Source organism: Ranitomeya variabilis, chromosome 2, assembly GCF_051348905.1.
Source record: "Ranitomeya variabilis isolate aRanVar5 chromosome 2, aRanVar5.hap1, whole genome shotgun sequence".
NCBI classification, from domain to species: Eukaryota; Metazoa; Chordata; class Amphibia; order Anura; family Dendrobatidae; genus Ranitomeya; species Ranitomeya variabilis.
The window spans coordinates 655,058,195-655,081,167 of NC_135233.1; the positions used below are offsets into that span (position 1 = coordinate 655,058,195).

At 43.8% G+C, this 22,973-nt stretch overlaps 1 protein-coding gene across 2 annotated transcripts in view; it reads right to left on the reverse strand.

Moving 5' to 3' along the window:
- Positions 1-22,973, reverse strand: part of PDE10A (phosphodiesterase 10A) — a 519,247-nt gene that overhangs the window by 443,552 nt on the left and 52,722 nt on the right. The window lies entirely within an intron of this gene.

Genomic DNA, 22,973 nt, shown 5'->3' on the forward strand with positions numbered 1-22,973 from the left:
CCACCCATTGTGCAAGTTCTCCCACTTAAAAAGATGTGAGAGGCCTGTAATTGACCATCATAGGTAGACCACAACTATAAGGGTCAAAATGAGAGAATAAATACAGAAAGATTTATTTTGCAAATTATGGTGGAAAATAAGTATTTGGTCACCTAAAAACATGCAAGATTTCTGGCTGTCACAGACCTGTAACTTCTTCTTCAAGAGGCTCCTCTGTCCTCCACTCATTATCTGTGGTAATGGAACCTGTTTGAACTTGTTATCAGTATAAAAGACACCTGTGCACACCCTCAAACAGTCACACTCCAAACTCCACTATGGTGAAGACCAAAGAGCTGTCAAAGGACACCAGAAACAAAATTGTTGCCCTGCACCAGGCTGGGAAGACTGAATCTGCAATAGGAAAGCAGCTTGATAATCTCCTTCGATCTGGGGCTCCACTCAAGAACTCACCCTGTGGGGTCAAAATGATCACAAGAACAGTGAGCAAAAATCCCAGAACCACACGGGGGAACTAGTGAATGACCTGCATAGAGCTGGGACCACCATAATAAAGGCTACCATCAGTAACACACTACGCCACCAGGGACACAGATCCTGCAGTACAAGATGTGTCCCCCTGCTTATGCCAGTACATTTCCAGGCCGGTATGAAGTTTGTTAGAGAGCATTTGGATTATCCAGAAGAGTATTGTCATATGAAGTTGGATCACCCCCAGGTTCAGGGCAGTGGGGTACTCGGTACCGGGTTTCATTCTGTCTCGGTTCTGGGGATGTCACGGTGACCCGACCCGGTCCGTGGCCCTGCTGAGGGGCGCCCAATTAAAGGTGTAGGTAGTTGTTTGTACGGTGTTTGTGACGCCACCTGTGGTATTCGGTCAGGATGACTGACGCTGCTAGGGGTCCACTGGGGTGATGGAATGGCAGCTAGATGGTATACCTTCCCACAGGTGAAGTATGTCCCCAGGGCTTCCCAGTAAGGTAAATGATGGTGTTGGTCGCAGTAAATAAGGAGGACACAGGGTTGCAGTCTCTTTACCTTTTACTGAAGACTTCAGCATCCACAATCCAGAGCACTGCAAACAGGGCTGGCTGAATCCGGCCGGTCCGAAGGCACATCCAGAGTTCCCGTTGCAGGTGGAAATCAGTAGCCTTCCTACTTGCGCCTGTGTGTTGTAGTACCTCCCTGCTGAGCACCACGGCGGTGCACCGCTGAACGTCCCGAGCCCACTAGCTAGCCCCCTTCCGATACCGATCATAGGTCACGGCATCTCCAGGGCGCAGATCGCAGTCCGCGTCATCCTCTGCATGGCAGGGTTCCACCTCGTCCCGGTTGACGTGGACCCTCACGGGTAGTCCAATTTCTTGTATCGATCCCCTTCCTTCCCGGGGATTGAAGGCCACAATGACTCCCCATCTCGGCGAGGAGTCGTTCAAGTCGTCCTTCAGATCGATCGGGAACGTCTGTCGGGCCTCCTTTCTCCACGCAGCCACCAGGCGCTGCCGGTGTTCCATCCAGGGCAGGATCTTCAGATCCCGTTCCCGCGACTCACGACCCGGTGGTGGGGTCCTTGGGTCCTCCGCCGCCAGAGCGGGTGAAGAGGGGGACACAGGGGACAGGCGGATCTCCGCAGGGTGGCTAAGCCGAGAACCCACATGAGGGTGGGCTCCTCGGCAGAATGCCAGCTGCCGGGCCTCAGCCGTGGCCACCCAGTCATCCGGCGACTGGCTGCTGGGCCTCCCCATGGGCAGCTCTGCGAAGGTCAGTCCCCTCGGCAACGGCGGATCCGGGTCCGTCTCTGGTGATGAGGCCCCACGTGGCTGCCTGGGGGTCGCCATGTTCGTCCCCTCCTCTCGGTCTTTTTCCCGCGCTCTCTTCCGAGGGCGGCCCCGTCTCTCAGGCCTCTGCCCCCCTGGAGGATCAGGAGGCGGATCTCGGCCACTGACGGACACGTCCTCAGGATACAGAAATATTTAGACTGGGCGGCCATTGTTCTTCGCACTTCTCAGTTTGTTCACGCCCACAACTCCACACCCTTCTTCTCCTGTGCTCCTCGTGGCGCTGTAATGGCGGCGATTTTGGCGGGAATTTTTGGCGGCAAGCGGCAACACACAGTCTTGGCAATAAATCACAGTTCAAGCACAATTCAGACACAGTTCCAAGGCACACATGACCCGATTCTCGGGCTTAAGTAGATCCTGTTCGTGACGCCAAAGTTGGATCGTTCCCAGGCGCAGGGCAGTGGGGTACTCGGTAACGGGTCCCTTCTGTCTCGGTTCTGGGGATGTCACCGTGGCCCTGCTAAGGGGCACTCAATTAAAGGTGTAGTTAGTTGTTTGTACGGTTTTTGTGACGCCACCTGTGGTATTCGGTCAGGATGACCGACGCTGCTAGGGGTCCACTGGGGTGATGGAATGGCAGCTAGATGGTATACCTCCCCACAGGTGAAGTATGTCCCCAGGGCTTCCCAGTAAGGTAGATGATGATGGTGTAGGTCGCAGTAAATAATGAGGACACAGGGTTGCAGTCTCTTTACCTTTTACTGAAGACTTCAGCATCCACAATCCAGAGCACTGCTAACAGGGCTGGCTGAATCCGGCCGGTCCGAAGGCACATCCAGAGTTCCCTTTGCAGGTGGAAATCAGTAGCCTTCCTACTTGCGCCTGTGTGTTGTAATACCTCCCTGCTGAGCACCACGGGATAGTCCTCACAACTGTCGTGTATGTTTCTGATATTCTCTCTCTCCGTCCCCCAGACGGTATGGATAGGATGACCCGTATGACAGGGTAGGCCTGGAGCTATTTTATAGGGACCCTAGAGACGCCCCTCTCCCACAATTTGCCTCCGTTGTCTTCATTAGGTTAAAGATTGGGCAGCCAACTTGGAATTAACTGTCCTGCCGTAGTTTGAAGTAATGCGTAGAGCCTATTACTCCCTCGGTGTTCCGGCCACCGGCTACGCGCCTCAGAAGGATGTTGCCGATCTTAAGGCAGAACTCCTCCCGGTATTATCTCCTTGTGCAGTGATCTAGTTTCTCACTTCTCCACAATATACTCTGCTTCTTGTCCTTTCTTAGGATGCTGCCGCAATGGGGTGCAGGCGCAGCTCCGTAACGTTCTATCTCTTGCTAAGTCTCCGCCAGGATCCCACCCCTGACAGGGACCTGTGTCTGCAGCTAAGATGTTCCTCCTTCTCCCCTGTCTGCCTGACAGGTCTCTCCTGGGTCTCACCCAGTAGCGTTCTCCTCTAACTTCCAACCCCCAGTTTTACCAGAGTGTGAGGAGTGGCCTAATAGATAGAACCCTTTGCTCCCCCTGGTGGTTGGAGTGTGAAGTGTAGTGTGTGACTGTGATACCTGGTCAGGTGAACTCCTTTAGTGCCATCAGACATAACATCACTCCCCGTTGTGGAAGAGCGACATTACTGCAACGACCAGGACTCTGGGGCGCTGCAGTCTGATGATACCAAAGTAGAACTGTTTGGTAGAAACAAAACTCATTGTGTTTGGTGGAGACAGAATGCTGAGTTGCATTCAAAGAACACCATAGATACTGTAAAGCATGGGGTGGCAACATCATGCTTTAGGGCTGTTTCTCTGCAAAGGGACCAGGATGACTGATCCGTGTACATGAAAGAATGAATGGGGCCATGTATCGTGACATTTTGAGTGCAAACCTACTTCCGTCAGCAATGGCATTGAAGATGAAACGTGGATGGTCTTTCAGCATGATAATGATCCCAAGCACACCACCAGGGCAACGACGGAGTGGCTTCGTAAGAAGCATATGAAGGTCCTGGAGTGGCCTAGCCAGTCTCCAAATATCAACCCCATAGAAAACCTTTGGAGGGAGTTGAAAGTCTGTGTTGCCCAGCAACAGGCCCAAAACATCACTGCTCTAGAGGAGATCAGCATGGAGGAATGGGGCAACATAGCACCAACAGTGTGTGCCATTTTTGTGAAGAGTTACAGAAAACATTTGACCTCTGTCATTGCCAACATATAACAAGGACATATAACAAAATATTGAGATGAACTTTTGTTAATGACCAAATACTTATTTTTCACCATAATTTGCAAAATATATCTTGCCAAATCAGACAAGGTGATTTTCTGGACTTGTTTTCTCATTTTGACTCTCATAGTTGTGGATCCTGCCGCTTCAGTAACTGATCGCATGTCCTCCGATGCACGATCAGCTAAAATCTTTTGCCGTGCAGGATACATCCCATCCTTATATTGAAGCCATACGACTTGTATTTTCAGACATGAAACACTGACCAGGGAGAATATTCTCATCCTGCTTTCCAGCGTTTATGTTAGCGATCACAGACTCCGGCTTCCAATATGTCCTGAGACAGACATAAAAGGAAGAGAGATAACTACATTCACAAAAGATTTTTTGGAAGTGCGCACATTGCCGACGTATGACGTCACTGTCATACGCCGGAACGACGTTGCATGCCTCATCTGAATCGGAGATGAGACCACCGGTGGAGCTCAGCCAGCTAAGGAAAAACTTTTTTTCTTCAAAGCCGCGGCATAAGGTATATTATACCTATAACGGGGTGCATTATACTACTATGGGAAGGGAGGAGGAGAGAGGGAAAGGTGCTACATTATATGATGAGGTGCATTATACTGCTATGGAGGTACTTTATACTATGGGGGTGAATTATAGTTCTATAGGGTGCATTATACTACTATGGGGGCGCATTATACTGTTATGGGGGTGAATTATACTGCTATGAGGTGCATTATACTATGGGGTGCATTATACAGCTATGGGGGTGCATTATACTGCTATGGGGTACACTATACTGCTATGGGGCTGTATTATACTATAGGCTGCATTATATTGCTATGGGGTGCATTATACTCCTATAGGGGTGCATTATACTGCTATGGGGCTGCCTTATACTGCTATGGGGGTGCATTATACTGCTATGGGGGTGCATCATACTGCTATGGGATGCATTATACTGCTATGGAGGTGCATTATACTATGGGGTGCATTATACTGCTATGGAGGTGCATTATACTATTGGGTGCATTACCACTATGGTGGTGCATTATACCACAATGGGGCTTCATTATACCACAATGGGGCTGCATTATACCATTATGGGGGTGCATTATACTGCTATGGGGGTGCATTATACTGCTATGGGGGTGCATTATACTACTATGTGGGTGCATTATACAATATATGACTATGAGGTACATTATACTACTATGTGGGTGCATTATACTATATATAACTATAGGGTACATTATTCTACTATGGGCTGCATTATACTGATATATATGACTACATTATACTTTAATGAATGACTATGGGGGCAATATGGAGAGACATAGGGAAGTATGGAGAGACATGAAGCAGAATGTGAGGACAATTAGGGTCCAGAATGGGAGGACATGTGTGTTTCAGAATGTGGGGTATTATTACTGCAGGGGCTAATTAAAGGATATTATTTTTGAGGATACTGTTTTTAGTGTGGGGAGGAGAGGTCCTGCTACTGTGCAGGGTGACACAGTCAATTTTTTTCTTCATCTGGCATAGTATAGAGGTTGGGGAAAAATTGGGGAATGTGCTCTAGATAATTGTGCTATTTTCTGAAGAGATGAAGATGAAGATGCAAAGATGAAGGACTTCAACTAGAGCAACTAGAGATGTCACTGGTGAGACTGTGTTGCCTGTACACTAACACTATACACTGTATACTATATACAGAACTCCTGTGTATAATGTCACTGGTGATCACTGTATTACCTGTGCACTATACACTATATACAGAGCTCCTGTATATAATGTCACCGGTGATCACTGTATATTACCTGTACACGGACACTGTATATGAAGCACATATCTTCTGTGTATTATGGAACTTATGATGATATTAGTATTGTTTTTGTTAATGATCAGTATTGTAGTATTCGGTCACTATATTGAGGTAATATGTGAGCTGGTCATGGTATGGTGGTATTTGTTCCTTGTATGTGCTATTATTTGGTCACTATGTTGGGGTAATATGTGATGTGGTCATGGTGTGGCGGTATTTGTTTCTTGTATGTGCTATTATTCGGTCACTGTGGTGGTAATATGTGGTCTGAACATGGTGTGGTGGTATTTTTCCTTGCATGTAGTATTTTTTGGTCACTATGTGGTGGCAATATGTAGTCTGTTCATGGTGTGGTGGTTTTTGATCCTTGTATGTGATATTATTGGTCATTTTAAAAATTGAAAAATAAATAAAAATATACCAAAATTGTATTGGATATTTTAACAAATGTTTAGTAAGTTACAGTAAAGTAGAGACCGGCCAAAAGAGTCTACCTTGTCATGGTGTCGGATTAAAAAATCTTTTGGCCAAGACAAAAGCTGCTGGCTATGGATGTGGTGATGGAACTGTAAATGTGTGATTGGTGAGAATGTTGTACAGAAGTGGAGTTTTTCCAAGAGAGGGCAGTGTGACTGTGGACGGTTCGAGGGGTGGAGGTGGGGCTGGGGTGGAGCTGGGAGGACTCTCAAGGGGGCGCAGAAAATTTTGCAAGTATGGGGACCTGAAATTCCTAGTGGCAGACCTGAAGTCATGAAAGATGTTTTGGGGGAAAGTTAACATTTAAGTTCATTTTTATTATTGATGATCTCCCCTGTAAGTGTGGATCGCATATTAGTAACAGTAACAGCTAACATAGAAAAATAAAAAAAAAACCATGAAGTCTGCTCTTCATGTTGTGATGGCATCTTAGTACCAGTAAAGTCAAATTTAGCTTCCTCCCTACACTGTGGAGTTGATCTGGATCTGCTGGGAGACTCAGCAGTACCTGCTGCCTCCTAACAACCGGAAGAGGGAGCCATGTTTCTCTTTCCTGAACTGTATACACAGTGCTTACATAACTTTGTCTATACAGTAATAGAATATCGTATCTGCCTTCTTAATGGGGAATCTATCCGTCTCTGGCTGCCGGCTACCAATTCTGGAATTCATACAGCTGCTGAATGCACAATAATGTTCTAAAATGTCACCATAAAGTTAGACGTGGACATGGATGATTTAAGTCATTGGGTGGTCTGCAAGCAGTTAAGAGGTCTATGTACTACAAAAATGGTAATGGATATACTGTCGATTATTAAGCAGTCAGTCGGTTTTCTAGTTATTTGAGGATTTCTTTACCAAGGTCAAGCAAGATTGTGACTACAATATTGCTTCCTGATGACAAGCAATGGTCTATTTTTACATCTGCCAATAAAGATCAAATTGCTGCAAAAGCGAAAGAAAACTGCAGTTATTTCCAAACTTAACATTCATTGCTGGTAAAAATACACAGTTTGTTAAGTGGATCAAATATCATGATAGATTATTTCCAAAGAAGGAAATGATTCGATTTCTGTGATTCTTAGGAAAACTGACAAATTACAGTAAACACATGATCCAAGTAAATGATGAAACCCAACACATTATTGTGTGTTAAATCCTTGCAGTTATTTACAAGCACATGACTACGACAATCAGAGTAGGAGTCAGGCGAAATGTTACACAAGGATATTGTAAGAATTCCCAAATGCCTGACAGGCAGAATCCATCTCGGCATCATATATGTGGCAGCACCATCTGGCTTGCCAATCCAGCCAGTCCATTTTGAGGGCACCAATCACCCAAAGGTTCTAACAGGCTTGTTATTTTTGCAGGATGAGTTGCAGTTATCCATGGCACAATTTGGGGAACATATACAATATTACTTAACTTTTATTAACTCTTTATAGGGGGACAAGAAAAAAACAGCAATGCTATGTGATGTTTTCAATTTTGTTGTGCTGAACAATAAAAATGTTAACTATGTTCTGTGGGTCAACATGATTAATGTGATGCAAAATTGATATACCTTTATTTATGTTTAACACTTTTGTAGGAAAAATGCACAGTTTAAAAAATCTTTTGCTTTTGAGTCACCATATTTTGAGAACGATGGTTTCACACTTGCGTTTTGATCTGCAGCGTTTTAGCGCTAAAAAACGCATGCGTTTTTTCCCTATACTTAACATTGAGAAACGCATGCGTTTTTTAGCATGCGTTTTGACGCGTTTTCGGCAAAGCATGCGTTTTTTGACGCGTGCGTTCATTTGCAGAAATGCAACATATAGTAATTTCTAGCGGCGTTTTTTTGCCGCAAAAAAACGCATGCGTTTATTCACGGCAAAAAAATGCATTGCTGTCTATGTAAACGCATGCGTTTTTAAGCACATGCGTTTGCTTGCATTAAAAACGCATGCGTTTTTACTGAAGAACACAAGAAAACACAAGAAAAAACAAGAAAACCCTAACCCTAAACACAAGAAAAAACAAGAAAACCCTAACCCTAACCCTAAACACAAGAAAAAACAAGAAAACCCTAACCCTAACCCTAGGGTTACTAGGGATCCTAACCCTAAACCTAACCCTAACCCTAAGGTTAGGATCCCTAGTAACCCTAGGGATCCTAACCCTAACCCTAACCCTAACCCTAGGGATCCTAACCCTAACCCTTAGGGTTAGGGTTAGGATCCTAACCCTTAGGGTTAGGGTTAGGGTTAGGATCCCTAGGGTTAGGGTTAGGGTTACAGTTAGGGTTAGGGTTAGGGTTAGGATCCCTAGGGTTAGGGTTAGGGTTAGGGTTAGAGTTAGGGTTAGGGTTAGGATCCCTAGGATTAGGGTTAGGGTTAGGGTTAGGATCCTTAGGGTTACTAGGTATCCTAACCTTAGGGTTAGGGTTAGAGTTAGGATCCCTAGGGTTACTAGGGATCCTAACCTTAGGGTTAGGGTTAGGGTTAGGATCCCTAGGGTTAGGGTTAGAGTTAGGGTTAGGGTTAGGGTTAGAGTTAGGGTTAGGGTTAGGATCCCTAGGGTTAGGGTTAGGGTTAGTTTTTTTTCTGCATGCAAAAACGCATGCGTCTAAAAAACGCGGCATTTTGCCGCGTTTACATGCGTTTTTTCACCACATTCGTTTTTTTTAAAAACGCTGCAGATCAAAACGCAAGTGTGAAACCAGCCTAAGACTATGCTCATACAGTGTTTTTTTGCAGAATTTTTTGCACCGTTTTTTTTCTGCAGAAAAGAAGATTTCAGAAATCTCATGCACAGGCTTGTTTTTGTCTTTCCTGACTGAATTTAAGAACAGCAGCATTTTTGGAATCTGCGGCAGATCATTTTTGTCACCATTTTTGTTTTTTTTTCGCCCAAAGAAAGCAATGAAAAAGTACAAAAATGCAGCAAACAGGTTTTGCAACATTTTTTGTGTTTTTGGTGAATAAATCTCACTTTATTAAACATTTACTGTACATAAATCACAAAAACAGCACCAAAAAACAACAGCAAAAATGCAAATGCAAATATCTTCATTTTAGAATTTGCGCTTTTACTGTCAAGGGGGAAGGTTTTGGCTGCATAAAAAAATGGAAAAACACTGCATGTGAACACAGCCTAATATTCTTTTGTCAACTGAGCTATGAGAAGATTTCATTTTTTATGTGGGGGAAACCCATAAAGCAACTTTTATCAGGTCCAAAAATATGAAAACACAGGTAAAAAAGATACTCCTATTATTTACAACAGTTTATTTATATACTAATAATAATTCAATTCAGCATACGGTTATTGACTTGTTAACTTTATTCTGTTCGTAGATATGATAACGATAATATCAAATTTATTTAGTTCTTTTAGGTTTTTACTAATTTTCACACACAAAAAAAATCAGTTAAGCAAAACAATTTTTGGTCACCAAATTCTGAAACCCATAACTTTATTTTTCTGGAGATAGAGCAGTGTGGCACAAGATGTCATTTACACTAGTGCTATTTTGGGGGGGTACATTCATGGACAAAAGTATTGAGGCAGACACAAATTTTGTTTTTTACAAAGTTCACTGCTTGAGTATTTTTATTGATTCTATTGTCTCTTATTTTTCAAGTATTCTGCAATTCCACTGGCAGCTGAATATTAGCATCTGGGCCAAATCTCTGCTTGAAGTTTATCACTATTTCTGTGATTTTTTTTTGTCCATCTGTTTTTTTTTTTAGGATTGACCACAGGTTTTCAATAGGATCAGGATCTGGAAAGTTCCTGGTAAGAGACCCAAGATTTCAATGTTTTGCTCATAAATAGTGATGATCACGTATACTTGTTGCTCGGGTTTTCCTGAGCACGCTCAGGTGGTCTCCGAGTATTTGTGACTTCTCAGAGATTTAGTTTTTGTCGATGCAGCTGCATGATTTATGGCTGCTAGCCAGCCTGAGTACATGTGGGGGTTGTCAGGTTGCTATGGAATCCCCTCATGTATTCAAGCTGTCTAGCAGCCGTAAATCAGGCAGCTGCATCGGACAAAAACTATATCTCCGAGCAGTCACAAATACTCGAAGACCACCTGAGTGTGCTCAGGAAAACCCAAGCAATGAGTATACTTGCTCATCACTACTGATAAGCCATGTAGTTATTGCTTTTGTCATGTGACATAAAGCTACATCCTTGTGGAAAAATAATTGTTCATCATCAAATGAGTCCTGGACAGTTGAGAGAAGTTGCAAAAGGAGGATGTTTAGCTACCATTCTTTTCCCTGGTGGTGTTCTCAGGAAACATTTTGAGTAAGCCTCTTCCATGGATTAGAAATAACTAGTGATGAACGAGTATACTCGTTACTCGGGTTTCCCCGAGCATGCTCAGGTGGTCTCCGAGTATTTGTGAGTGCTCGGAGATTTAGTTTTTGTTGACGCAGCTGCATAATTTGTGGCTGCTAGATAGCTTGAATACATGTGGGGATTCCCCAGGGTCCTGGTCGTCACAATGACATTGCTTTCCTCACAGGGAGAGTGATGTTATGCTTGGAAGCGATGAAGGATATCTCTTTATCAGGTTTCACAATGCACATAACATGTTCACACTCCAGGCCACAAGGGGGAGCTTTTGATCCTATTCCTAGGTGACTCCCCTGCAAAGAGAGATATATTGTGGTTTGGAGGGAAAGTTAGTCAGATAGTGCCGGAGAGCAGACTGGAGCATTCTCAGGCAGGAAGAACGTATGAGGAGCCGTGCAGCCACGAGAAAGTGCTGCAGCTCCTGGACAGATATAATACCGAAAGTCGAACAGATTGTAGTGAACGTGTGGGAGTGCAAAGCACAGGAGAAGGAACACCAGTGGAGCAGAGCAGTGAATTAGCTACCTCCCTGGCTGGCGCAGATTACCGGTAGCTGGAACACCAAGGTTGTGAGGGCCTCTAAGACTGACAGCAGAAACCGGCAGGACAGCTGGATAACAGATCACTTGTCCGCCCTAACAGCCAGGAGGCACAGTGACTCATAGAGCTAGGGTCGTGATAGAGACCCTGTAAAAAGCTCGAGTCACCTGCCATATGGGTTTATGTCCCACCTTTATGGAGGACAGAGAGAACTGTGAGGACCTTATCAGAAGCCATAGGCAGTAAGGGACTACAATACCACCGCGCTATAAGGAAGGCTTTTAACTCCCCCTGGTAAAGTGGACTCTGAATTTGCTTCCAAGCCAGTCGGACCCTGCCTGTCCTGTGATCTGGTACCCTGGACTGTGGCTGCCTGAAGTCTTCAGTAAACCAGGTAAACAGACTGCAAACCTGTGTACTCGTTCTTTACTGCACTCCTCACCATCTTCCATCTACACACCGGGAGCCCTGGGGATATACTTCACCTGTGGGAAGGTATACCATCTTGTTGCCATAACATCACCCCAGAGGACCCCTTAAAGCAGCATTGGTCCTCACTGACTGAACACTACAGGTGGCGTCACGAACATAAACTTTATTTAATTTCCCTTTTACATGGGAGCCCATGGCCACAGACCGGGTCGCCACCGTGACATCCCCCTGTGAATACCGGACACAGTAACAGGTACCCCATGGCCCGGGCGGGTGACTCACAGCCGTAACTCATGCAGCTGCGTCGACAAAAACTAAATCTCCAAGCACTCACAAATACTCGGAGACTATCTGAGCATGCTCGGAAAACCCGAGCAACGAGTATATTTGCTCATCACTAGAAATAACCCCACATATGAATGGGCTCAGAATGTTTTACTGTTGGAATGAAACAAGACTCATGGATGGTAGTGCTCACCTTTCACAATCATCCACATGCCCAAACAGTCAGAAGGGACTTCATCAGAGAAAGTAACTTTACCCCAGTGCTCTGCAGTCCAATCCCTGTACTTCCTGCAAAGTTATTTTCTCTGGAGAAAATAATGAGGTTATCAGTATTTGTATTTGATCAAAGTGAAATATTAGAATTAAGACAATAGACTAACGGATATTATCTCCAATATAATTGTGTCGGTGGAAGAGTAGTGATATATCATTTTCTGACCAGTCATCATCTCAAAACCCATTCTTTCAGCCTAGCCACAAAGAAAAAAAATCAGCCCAGAATGAAAGTAGAGAGTGAGAACTGTGATCTTTTGGCAAAACACCAAGATATAATATACACAGAGCTATAACCGAACCAAACTATCTTAAACAGTCACCAGAAACATCTGCAGTGACTTCTGCTACCTTTATTAATATGGAAAAGTGTTCTTTTTTATTTAAAGGTACTGAGGAGAGTGTATTGTCTCTCTGCGACAGTTTCTTTTGAGTTAAAAAGTTCCTTTTGTACAAAGTTTAATCAAAAAGAGGAAGAGGCTATGACTACCCAATAAATTTATGTATTCCAGAATTGGAATATAACTGAAATCTATGAAAACTTCTTTTTTTGGTGCAAGAACAGCCCAAAGATGCATCGAAATTACGAAATTATTGAGAGGTGCACACTTGATACACATTACTCCAGTGGGCTTATTGTTCCAGAATTATGTAAAAAAAAAACCTCCAGTCTTAATAAACTATCCCTAGTCTGTCTCTTCATCATTGATTACAGTATGTTCCTATTTACAGAATGAACAGCTTCATGATGAAATTCAGTCACCCACATTTACTAAGAAGGGCATATATCATGCCAATTAAAGTGGATGGAGCAGTTGCAGTGACATATGCCAAATTTTCTTAAACGGTGCACAAATTTTCACAATAGTTCAGTCTAAACTCATCACCTGATGAATGAGAGTTTTGCTCATTTGGGATTGCTCAAAAGATCATCTTTCTTGGTAGTACATCATCCTGTTTAAATGATGTTTATGATCCGTATCATCTGCCTCCAGTTTTGAAATAGAGGTGTTACCCTTCATTGTAATCTTGCCATGTGTACCGAATAAGTAGTTTCAGCATATTGTTTGGCTGAGAAGCCATGGTAAACATTGCAATATTTCCAGAATTTTCTTTAACAGAGATAGTAGATACTACATACATTTACACCAAGCGATAAACAGCCCGCCAATCACTCATCAAATGAACAATATGTTTGTTTGTCTAGTAAAATGATCTTTAAACATGCTTGATAGGAGCATAGCTCCCCCTGGTGGACTGAAGTATGAAGTGTGTTGTGTGTTGGTGTTACCTGGTAAAGAGATCTCCTTTATTGCCTTCAAACGTAACATCACTCCCCCTTAGAGGAGAATGGTATTACTGCAACGACCAGGACCCTGGGGCACTGCATCAGCTGCCGGCTTCCTGCTATGGCAAGCAGTCCCAGCGTGCAGAGCAGTGAGTATTCTGGCAACTGTCCTTCGGCTTGCAAGCAACACATTGTGTCCCTCACATGCGCTGCTTACAAGTATGGCAATACCCCATATCTAGTCAAAAACTACTTTTAGGCACAGTGCAAAGCTCAGAAGGGAAGGAGCATCATATCGGTGTGCAGATTTGTCTGGAATTGTTGGCTGCCATGTCATACTGGAAGAGCCACTGAGGTGCCTGAACAGCAGGGCCCCCATAAGTGAACCCATTTTACAAGCTAAACCTTTTAATGAAATCATCTAGGGATGCAGTGAGCCCCAGATTTTATATTTTCACAAATTGGGGAAATTGTGGAACAAATTATGTGGTCATTTTTACCTAGTTCTCATGAACGTGGAACTACCCCATATATGAATGTACACTTTTATTTGGCCACACGGCAAGACTCGGGAGGGAAGGAGCACTATTTGACAAATTTTAGTAGAATATTTTCTGACTCCATATGCAGAGCCCCTATGGGCCAGAAGAGCAGAAACCTCCTTTAACCCCAATTAGGAAATTACACACATCTGTTGAAATCATCTACTAGTGTAGTGATAATTTTCACTCTATGAGTGTTTCCCAGAAACAAGCAGCAATGGACATTGCAGACTGAAAATGCAAGTTGCCATTGTAGTGCCCTTACATTGCAATGCCCATAGGTTGTAGTATCTGTACATTTTGCAGAGCTAGTACTTCTGGAGACAAGCACACCATAATTTAAGTGGGCTCTCATCGCTACAGGGATGTCAAACATGTGGACTCTAGCTGTAGTTTAGGAACACTGTGGGCTCAGGAGGACAGGGCATTTGGAATTGGGAGTGCAGATTTTGCTTAATTTCTTTTGGTGGAAGCCAGGTCACTTTTCCAGAGCCTTTGTGCTACCAGTTATGTAGCACCCCTTACGTTTCTGTTACCAAATGATGTACCTGAGTGGGGACTTATTTTTATGTGTTGAGTAGAAGCTTTTATTAGTGGTATTTTGGGGTACAGAACATTTTGGATCAGTTCACATTTATCCGGTGCTCTATGTTGTGCACTTACATCAGGGTTTTCACTTAAATCTACAAAATACATGATTTGGATGAAACCTCTGAGAGATCCATTCAGTAATGAGGCAGCAGAGTCACTCTGGACTCCTTCTGGCCTCTATGCAGTGATAATGGTCTTTTAAGAGGTGCACAAAACTGTGGCCGACCACACGTTTATGTAGGCCTACATAGATGGCCACGGCCAGATCATAGGTAGGACAGAGTCCACAGTGTCTCCATCTGCCTCATTATAGGGAATCTTCCACTGGGGGTTCGGTCTGAATAATGTATTTCAGAGATTTACATAGAAATATTGATGTAAGCACTCAACACAGAGCGCACAATAAATGTGAGTTGAGCCTTACTGCTATCTTTGGGAGACAGAGTGAACAAATCAACCATCTGTTTATTTTTTACTCAATTCCTCATGCGGTATAAGTGATTAGACAACTTTTTTGTTTGATTACATTTATGCCAGATGTACAGTTTAGACCAAAAGTTTGGACACACCTTCTCATTCAAAGATTTTTCTGTATTTTCATGACTATGAAAATTGTACATTCACACTGAAGGCATCAAAACTATGATTTAACACATGTGAAATTATATACATAACAAAAAAAAAGTGTGAAACAACTGAAATTATGTCATATACATATTCTAGGTTCTTCAAAGTAGCCACCATTTCCTTTGATGACTGCTTTGCACACCCTTGGCATTCTCTTGATGAGCTTCAAGAGGTAGTCACCGGGAATGGTTTTCACTTCACAGGTGTGCCCTGTCAGGTTTAATAAGTGGGATTTCTTGCCTTATAAATGGGGTTGGGACCATCAGTTGTGTTGTGCAGAAGTCTGGTGGATACACATAGTCCTACTGAATAGACTGTTAGAATTTGTATTATGGCAAGAAAAAAGCAGCTAACTAAAGAAAAACGAGTGGACATCATTACTTTAAGAAATGAAGGTCAGTCAGTCTAAAAAATTGGGAAAACTTTGAAAGTGTCCCCAAGTGTAGTGGCAAAAACCATCAAGCGCTACAAAGAAACTGGCTCACATGAGGACTGCCCCAGGAAAGGAAGATCAAGAGTCACCTCTGCTTCTGAGGATAACTTTATCCTAGTCACCAGCCTCAGAAATCGCAGGTTAACAGCAGCTCAGATTACAGACCAGGTCAATGCCACACAGAGTTCTAACAGCAGACACATCTCTACAACAACTGTTAAGAGGAGACTGTGTGCAGCAGGCCTTCATGGTAAAATAGCTGCTAGAAAACCACTTCTAAGGACAGGCAACAAGCAGAAGAGACTTGTTTGAGCTAAAAACACAAGGAATGGGCATTAGACCAGTGGAAATCTGTGCTTTGGTCTGATGAGTCCAAATTTGAGATCTTTGGTTCCAACCACAGTGTCTTTGTGCGACGCAGAAAAGGTGAACGGATGGACTCTACATGCCTGGTTCCCACCGTGAAGTATGGAGGAGGAGGTGTGATGGTGTGGGGGTGCTTTGCTGGTGACACTTTTGGGGATTTATTCAAAATTGAAGGCATACTGAACCAGCATGGCTACCACAGCATCTTGCAGCGGCATGCTATTCCATCCGGTTTGCGTTTAGTTGGACCATCATTTATTATTCAACAGGACAATGACCCCAAACACACCTCCAGGCTATGTAAGGGCTATTTGACCAAGAAGGAGAGTGATGGGGTGCTACGCCAGATGACCTGGCCTCCACAGTCACCAGATCTGAACCCAATCGAGGTGGTTTGGGGTGAGGTGGACCACAGAGTGAAGGCAAAAGGGCCAACAGGTGCTAAGCATTTCTGAGAACTCCTTTCCTTCAAGATGGTGGGAAGACCATTCCCGGTGACTACCTCTTGAAGCTCATCAAGAGAATGCCAAGAGTGTGCAAAGCAGTCATCAAAGCAAAAGGTGGCTACTTTGAAGAACCTAGAATATAAGACATATTTTCAGTTGTTTCACACTTTTTTGTTAAGTATATAATTCCACACGTGTTAATTCATAGTTTTGATGCCTTCAGTGTGAATGTACAATTTTCATAGTTATGAAAATACTGAAAAATCTTTAAATGAGAAGGTGTGTCCAAACTTTTGGTCTGTACTGTATATATATTTTGTAAGGATGAATTGGAGCACATAATATTTTTTGATCGCTTTCTATTTAGATTTTGGGAGGCAGAATGAACAAAAACCATCAACTCAGAGATCTTTTTTATGCTGATGAGTGAGATAAGACAGCTTTATTTTTGGGGTCAGAGCGATTACAATGATATCACATTTATATCATTTTTGTATGTTTGTCGCTTCTACATAATAAAAATAATTTAGCAAAAAACATTGTTTTTGCATCTCTGTATTCTGAGCTATAACTTTTTTATTACTCCACTGACACCCGAGCCTTACACTATGGCTGGTCCATATAACTAAAGCAATTGTTACCATCCACCTCACGTGTCTCCCCTTTTCCTCATAGTTTGTAAGCTTGCGAGCAGGGCCCTCATTCCTCCTGGTATCTGTTTTGAACTGTGATTTCTGTTATGCTGTAATGTCTATTGTCTATAAGTTGTAAAGCGCTGCGGAATATGTTGGCGCTATATAAATAAAATTATTATTACTATTATTATTAAAGGACTGTATGGTGTCTTGATTTTAGTAGGACAAGATGACCTTAACAGCAATACCATTTTTTTTAATTGCATTTTATTCCACTTTTTATCCAGTGGTATAATGAAAAACCATATTTTTTTTAAAAGTGTTTTTTTGCGCGGCCTCCAGGAGAGGTATGTATGTAAATTATCCCGGCAGTGAGCTCTGCTCCTGCTCACATGAAAAGACCATTTGAGGCCACGCCTCCTTCTCCTGCTCCTGAGCGGCTCCTGTTACCACATCAAAGGGACTCCTGCAGAGGGAGCGGCCCACGGCAGGGGGGGCCCCCTCTGGCAAATGCCAGAACTGCCCGATGGCCAGTCCAGCCCTGCACCAGTGTGAGCGAGCACTTATACAGCTCTGGTAAAAATTAAGAGACCACTGCAAAATGTTCAGTTTGTCTGATTTTTCTCTTTATATAGGTATATTTTTGAGTAAAATGTAAATTTTTCATTTATTGTATAAACTTCTGACAACATGTCTCAGAATTTCCAAGCAATAAAATTTGTATTTTTTTATGAAAAAGAGAAATGGTTAAAATAAAAAAAAATAACCAGTGCTTTCAGTCCTTAACTAATGCAAAGAAAACAAGCTCATAATCATTTAGAAACAACAATGTTTTAACTCAGGAAGAGTTCAGAAATCAATATTCTGTGGAATAACCATGATTTTTAATCACAGCTTTCATGCGTCTTGGCATGCTTTCCACCAGTCTTTCACACTGCTTCTGGTGCAAAAATGTAAGCAGTTCTTCTTTGTTTGATGGCTTGTGACTATCCATCACCCTCTTGATTACATTCCAGAGGTTTTCAATGGGGTTCAGGTCTGGAGATTGGGCTGCCCATGACAGGGTTTTCATGTGGTGGTCTCTTAGTTTTTGCCAGTGTAAATGCAGCCTAACATGGAAAATAAAAATAAACGCTTAGGAGTCCAGTAGACAGCACTTTTCCCTGATTACCGCTTTTCCCTGTGTTAGTAGCAGTATACAGACACCTGTCTCTGCTACTGGGTAGCACCCATTGCTGGACATATCAGCTCAGGGTGACCAGGGTTTTAAATAAATGCATTTATGGATCTTTTCCCTACTAAAATATCACTCAGTTTCTACATAGCATCACGCTTTCACTTTTGGATCCTGACTGCATAACCTCCTAAATACTGCAGTGCGTAACCACACCTAAGTAGCTTTTTATCCCCATAGAACTGCATTAGATGCAAAAAATCCGCTGGTAAAAAATGCACATGCTTCGGAAACTCACTAAAAATGTATGTAATAAATTTAATACTACAGAAAGGAGTTTCAATAAAGTTCCTAATGAAAGGCTCAGCATAGGGCAGTTTCCAAGTGCGAATATGGCTTTTAATAGTAGTGAAATGGAAGAGGTGGAGTTTAATCCTATTATTTGTTAAAGACAGCCAGGATGCACTGAGATTGTGAAATATTTCTGTATCATACCTTCTTTTCCAGACGTCACTTATTGGTATCACACTGTTGCACTGTATCCTTCGACTCATATATGACAATGGTTTTGTATACTTGAGAGTCCAATGTGTTTTGTGCTGGTGCTATTGTCTGGAGCAGGAGGGGTCCTTCTGGACAGGATGTACACACCAAGTGAAGAATATGTCTACCCTTTTGTGCATGTTTGGTCTGATTAGATGGCTGCTTGCCATTTAGTCTCACAAGGACGTAGAAGAATTATTGGATGTTAAGAGTGTACTGACAAAGAGAGAATTCTCAAAGGAATGTCTTGAGAAAATGGACTGTATAGTCTGTGTGACATAGTCATTCTTAATGGCAAAATTTCTTCAGTTAGAAAAGTATAATCGCTCCCAGGAGGAAAGGGTCTGTCATCACGCCGTGCTGCCCTGTTTGCGGAGAGCATAGTATAGCGAAAGTCCTATCAGCCAGTAAAAAAATATTGTGCCACTTCCCACCACGAGGAGTTATCAAAGAATAGCACTATTAGCACAATTAACAGTTGGTCTGCCCCTTTACGTTTATGAATGTTAGCCTTGAGTTATGACACCAAGGTCATCATTATGGTCATCACACAGGCTCATCCACAGAATTGCACAGGTACAGCTTGTCCTTGCAATGCCTCCTAGAAAAGTAAAATTAACTTTGCAGCTCAACTACCCACCAAGAAAAACAAAACAAAAACAAAAAAAATTACCTTTTTAGTTTGAAAAAAAAAAAAATGTTCACCATATGAAAAAAAATATTTGACACTGTCACAATTGTAATGACCAGAATAAAATAATTAGCTTCTTATTTATACCACGAAGCTCTTGCTGTAAGGAAAAAAGATTGTAGACTTGTTGCTTTTTTTCCATTCTCTCATCTAAAAAAAATGGATAAAAACTTGTGAAGTAATAACATGAAAAATAAATGAAAAAAATGTTATGGTCCTGGGTTACAACACAAAAATACATTTTTATTAAATGAAAATACTTAAATGTAACTAAAAGTGTACATATTGACATTGCCTTACTTGTACTGACCCTTAGAATAAAGTAAACATTTTTAACCACTTGCTAAGAAATAAATAATGCAAACGACAGTACAAGACAGTAATCTGAGACAGTATTGCTGTTTATATGGTTTTTTTCTAAAAAAAAAGGGATGAAAAACATATGACAAAATTATTGCACAAAAAATACAGTTACATCAAAAGAAAAAGTTATATATTGTGGAATGCAGCATTAAAATAAATAAACCCAAAAATATTGCCTAATCCTAAAAACTCAAGATGGGCTAGTGTTAACTTTTTCCCGATTTTCCGCTTTTGTTTTTTCCTCCCCTTCTCCCAAGAGCTCTAACTTTTTTTTACTTTTCCATCTACAGACATATGAGGGCTTGCTTTGTACGAGACATCTTGTACTATTGAATGCCACCATTCATTTTGTTATGCGATGCACTGAAAAGCAGAAAACAATTCCAAGTGCAGTGAAATAGTAAAAAAAAGCTACATTTCTTTTTATTTACCATGTTCACTATATAGTAAAACTGGTCAGTCTGATTATTTTAAGTGGTGAAAAAAATTCAGAAATTTGTAAAAATAAAAATGTTGTTTTTGCGACCTGTAAGCTTTCAATTTTTGGTCAATGGGTCAATGTGTTACTCCTTATTTTTGCTCCCTGAGATGACATTTTCATTAATACCATTATACAATAAGTATATGATGTTTTGATCTCCTGTTATTGCAGTGTTGTGATGGTTGAAAAAATGTAATTCTGGTGTTTTATTTTTTTTCTCATTACATCGTTCACTAATCGGATTAATTTATTTTATACTAGATGGCAGCCCGATTCTAAAGAATCGGGAGTCTAGAATCCATATATACTTTATTTATTCAAATGTAAGAATAATACAATTAATAAATAATAGTAAGAAAGAACAAAAAATGGCTGCACTCACCAGCTCTTGACAATTCTTGACAGTACGGCACCTTTCTGATTGGTCGCTCGTGGCAGGCGGCAACCAATCAGAAAAGTGCCGCGCACCACGAAGGCATATATCTTTGTCCACCCTGAGCGGGTGTAGGACGCTGGTGACGTCACTTATCTCCGGACATTATCTCCGGACAAAGCCACGGAAGTTGGCACAAATTGCCGGAAGTAGTATTCTAGGCAATTATATATTAGATTTTAATGCTATCAGTGTTTACCTTTGAACGTTTATATTGTATTGTCCTGTCACCAGCCATGTGTACGATTATCGGCCGAAAGCCTCTCTGGAACCAATAATCACCCCATGTAAAGGTATCTTTATAAGTTAAAGATTCAGAATACTATGACTTTTATCATATCCTGAACAGTCAAGTTTTTTATGAACCGTTAAGGTTTTCTGGTTGAAGTAAACAAAACTCTGAGTGTTTACAGTTTGAAACCATAAAATGTTGAAAAATTATGTCATTCTTGAGTATATCACTCAATGGTGCTCATAAACGTGTCAAATTTGATCTATAATATACTTTAATATACGTTACTTTAATCTTTAATATACTTAAGAACAGGGCCCCAGACATCACACAGGGGGTCTGAAACACAGCACAGTGGTCCAAAATATCCCTGTGCTCTGCCTGGGGCCCCATATGCTGCCTGGGGCCCCTGTGCTCTGCCTGGGGCCCCATGTTCTGCCTGGAGCCCCTGTGCTCTGCCTGGGGCCACTGTGCTCTGCCTGGGGCCCCATATGCTGCCTGGGGCCCCTGTGCTCTGCCTGGGGCCCCATATGCTGCCTGGGGCCCCTGTGCTCTGCCTGGGGCCCCATAGGCTGCCTGGGGCCCCTGTGCTCTGCCTGGGGCCCCATGTTCTGCCTGGGGCCACTGTGCTCTGCCTGGGGCCCCATAGGCTGCCTGGGGCCCCTGTGCTCTGCCTGGGACCACTGTGCTCTGCCTGGGGCCCCATATGCTGCCTGGGGCCCCTGTGCTCTGCCTGGGGCCACTGTGCTCTGCCTGGGGCCCCATATGCTGCCTGGGGCCCCTGTGCTCTGCCTGGGGCCCCATATGCTGCCTGGGGCCCCTGTGCTCTGCCTGGGGCCCCTGTGCTCTGCCTGGGGCCCCATGTTCTGCCTGGGGCCCCTGTGCTCTGCCTGGGGCCACTGTGCTCTGCCTGGGGCCCCATGTTCTGCCTGGGGCCACTGTGCTCTGCCTGGGGCCCCATAAGCTGCCTGGGGCCCCTGTGCTCTGCCTGGGACCACTGTGCTCTGCCTGGGGCCCCATATGCTGCCTGGGGCCCCTGTGCTCTGCCTGGGGCCACTGTGCTCTGCCTGGGGCCACTGTGCTCTGCCTGGGGCCCCATATGCTGCCTGGGGCCACTGTGCTCTGCCTGGGGCCCCATATGCTGCCTGGGGCCCCTGTGCTCTGCCTGGGGCCCCATATGCTGCCTGGGGCCCCTGTGCTCTGCCTGGAGCCCCTGTGCTCTGCCTGGGGCCCCATGTTCTGCCTGGGGCCCCTGTGCTCTACCTGGGGCCACTGTGCTCTGCCTGGGGCCCCATATGCTGCCTGGGGCCCCTGTGCTCTGCCTGGGGCCCCATATGCTGCCTGGGGCCCCTGTGCTCTGCCTGGGGCCCCTGTGCTCTTCCTGGGGCCCCATATGCTGCCTGGGGCCCCTGTGCTCTGCCTGGGGCCCCTGTGCTCTGCCTGGGGCCCCATGTTCTGCCTGGGGCCCCTGTGCTCTGCCTGGGGCCACTGTGCTCTGCCTGGGGCCCCATATGCTGCCTGGGGCCCCTGTGCTCTGCCTGGGGCCACTGTGCTCTGCCTGGGGCCCCATAGGCTGCCTGGGGCCCCTGTGCTCTGCCTGGGACCACTGCTCTGCCTGGCGCCCCATATGCTGCCTGGGGCCCCTGTGCTCTGCCTGGGTGTAGGACACTGGTGACGTCACTTATCTCCGGACATTAGCTCCGGACATTAGCTCCGGACATTATCTCCGGACATTAGCTCCGGACATTAGCTCCGGACAAAGCCACGGAAGTTGGCACAAATTGCAGGAAGTAGTATTCTAGGCAATTATATATTAGATGGGCATTTCCTGAAGGAAATACATGGTGCTTGAACAGCGCTACCAGCTTTACAGCAGCACTTTTCACACACGGGACTGGGGGGCGCGCTTACTTTTGCACCCGGG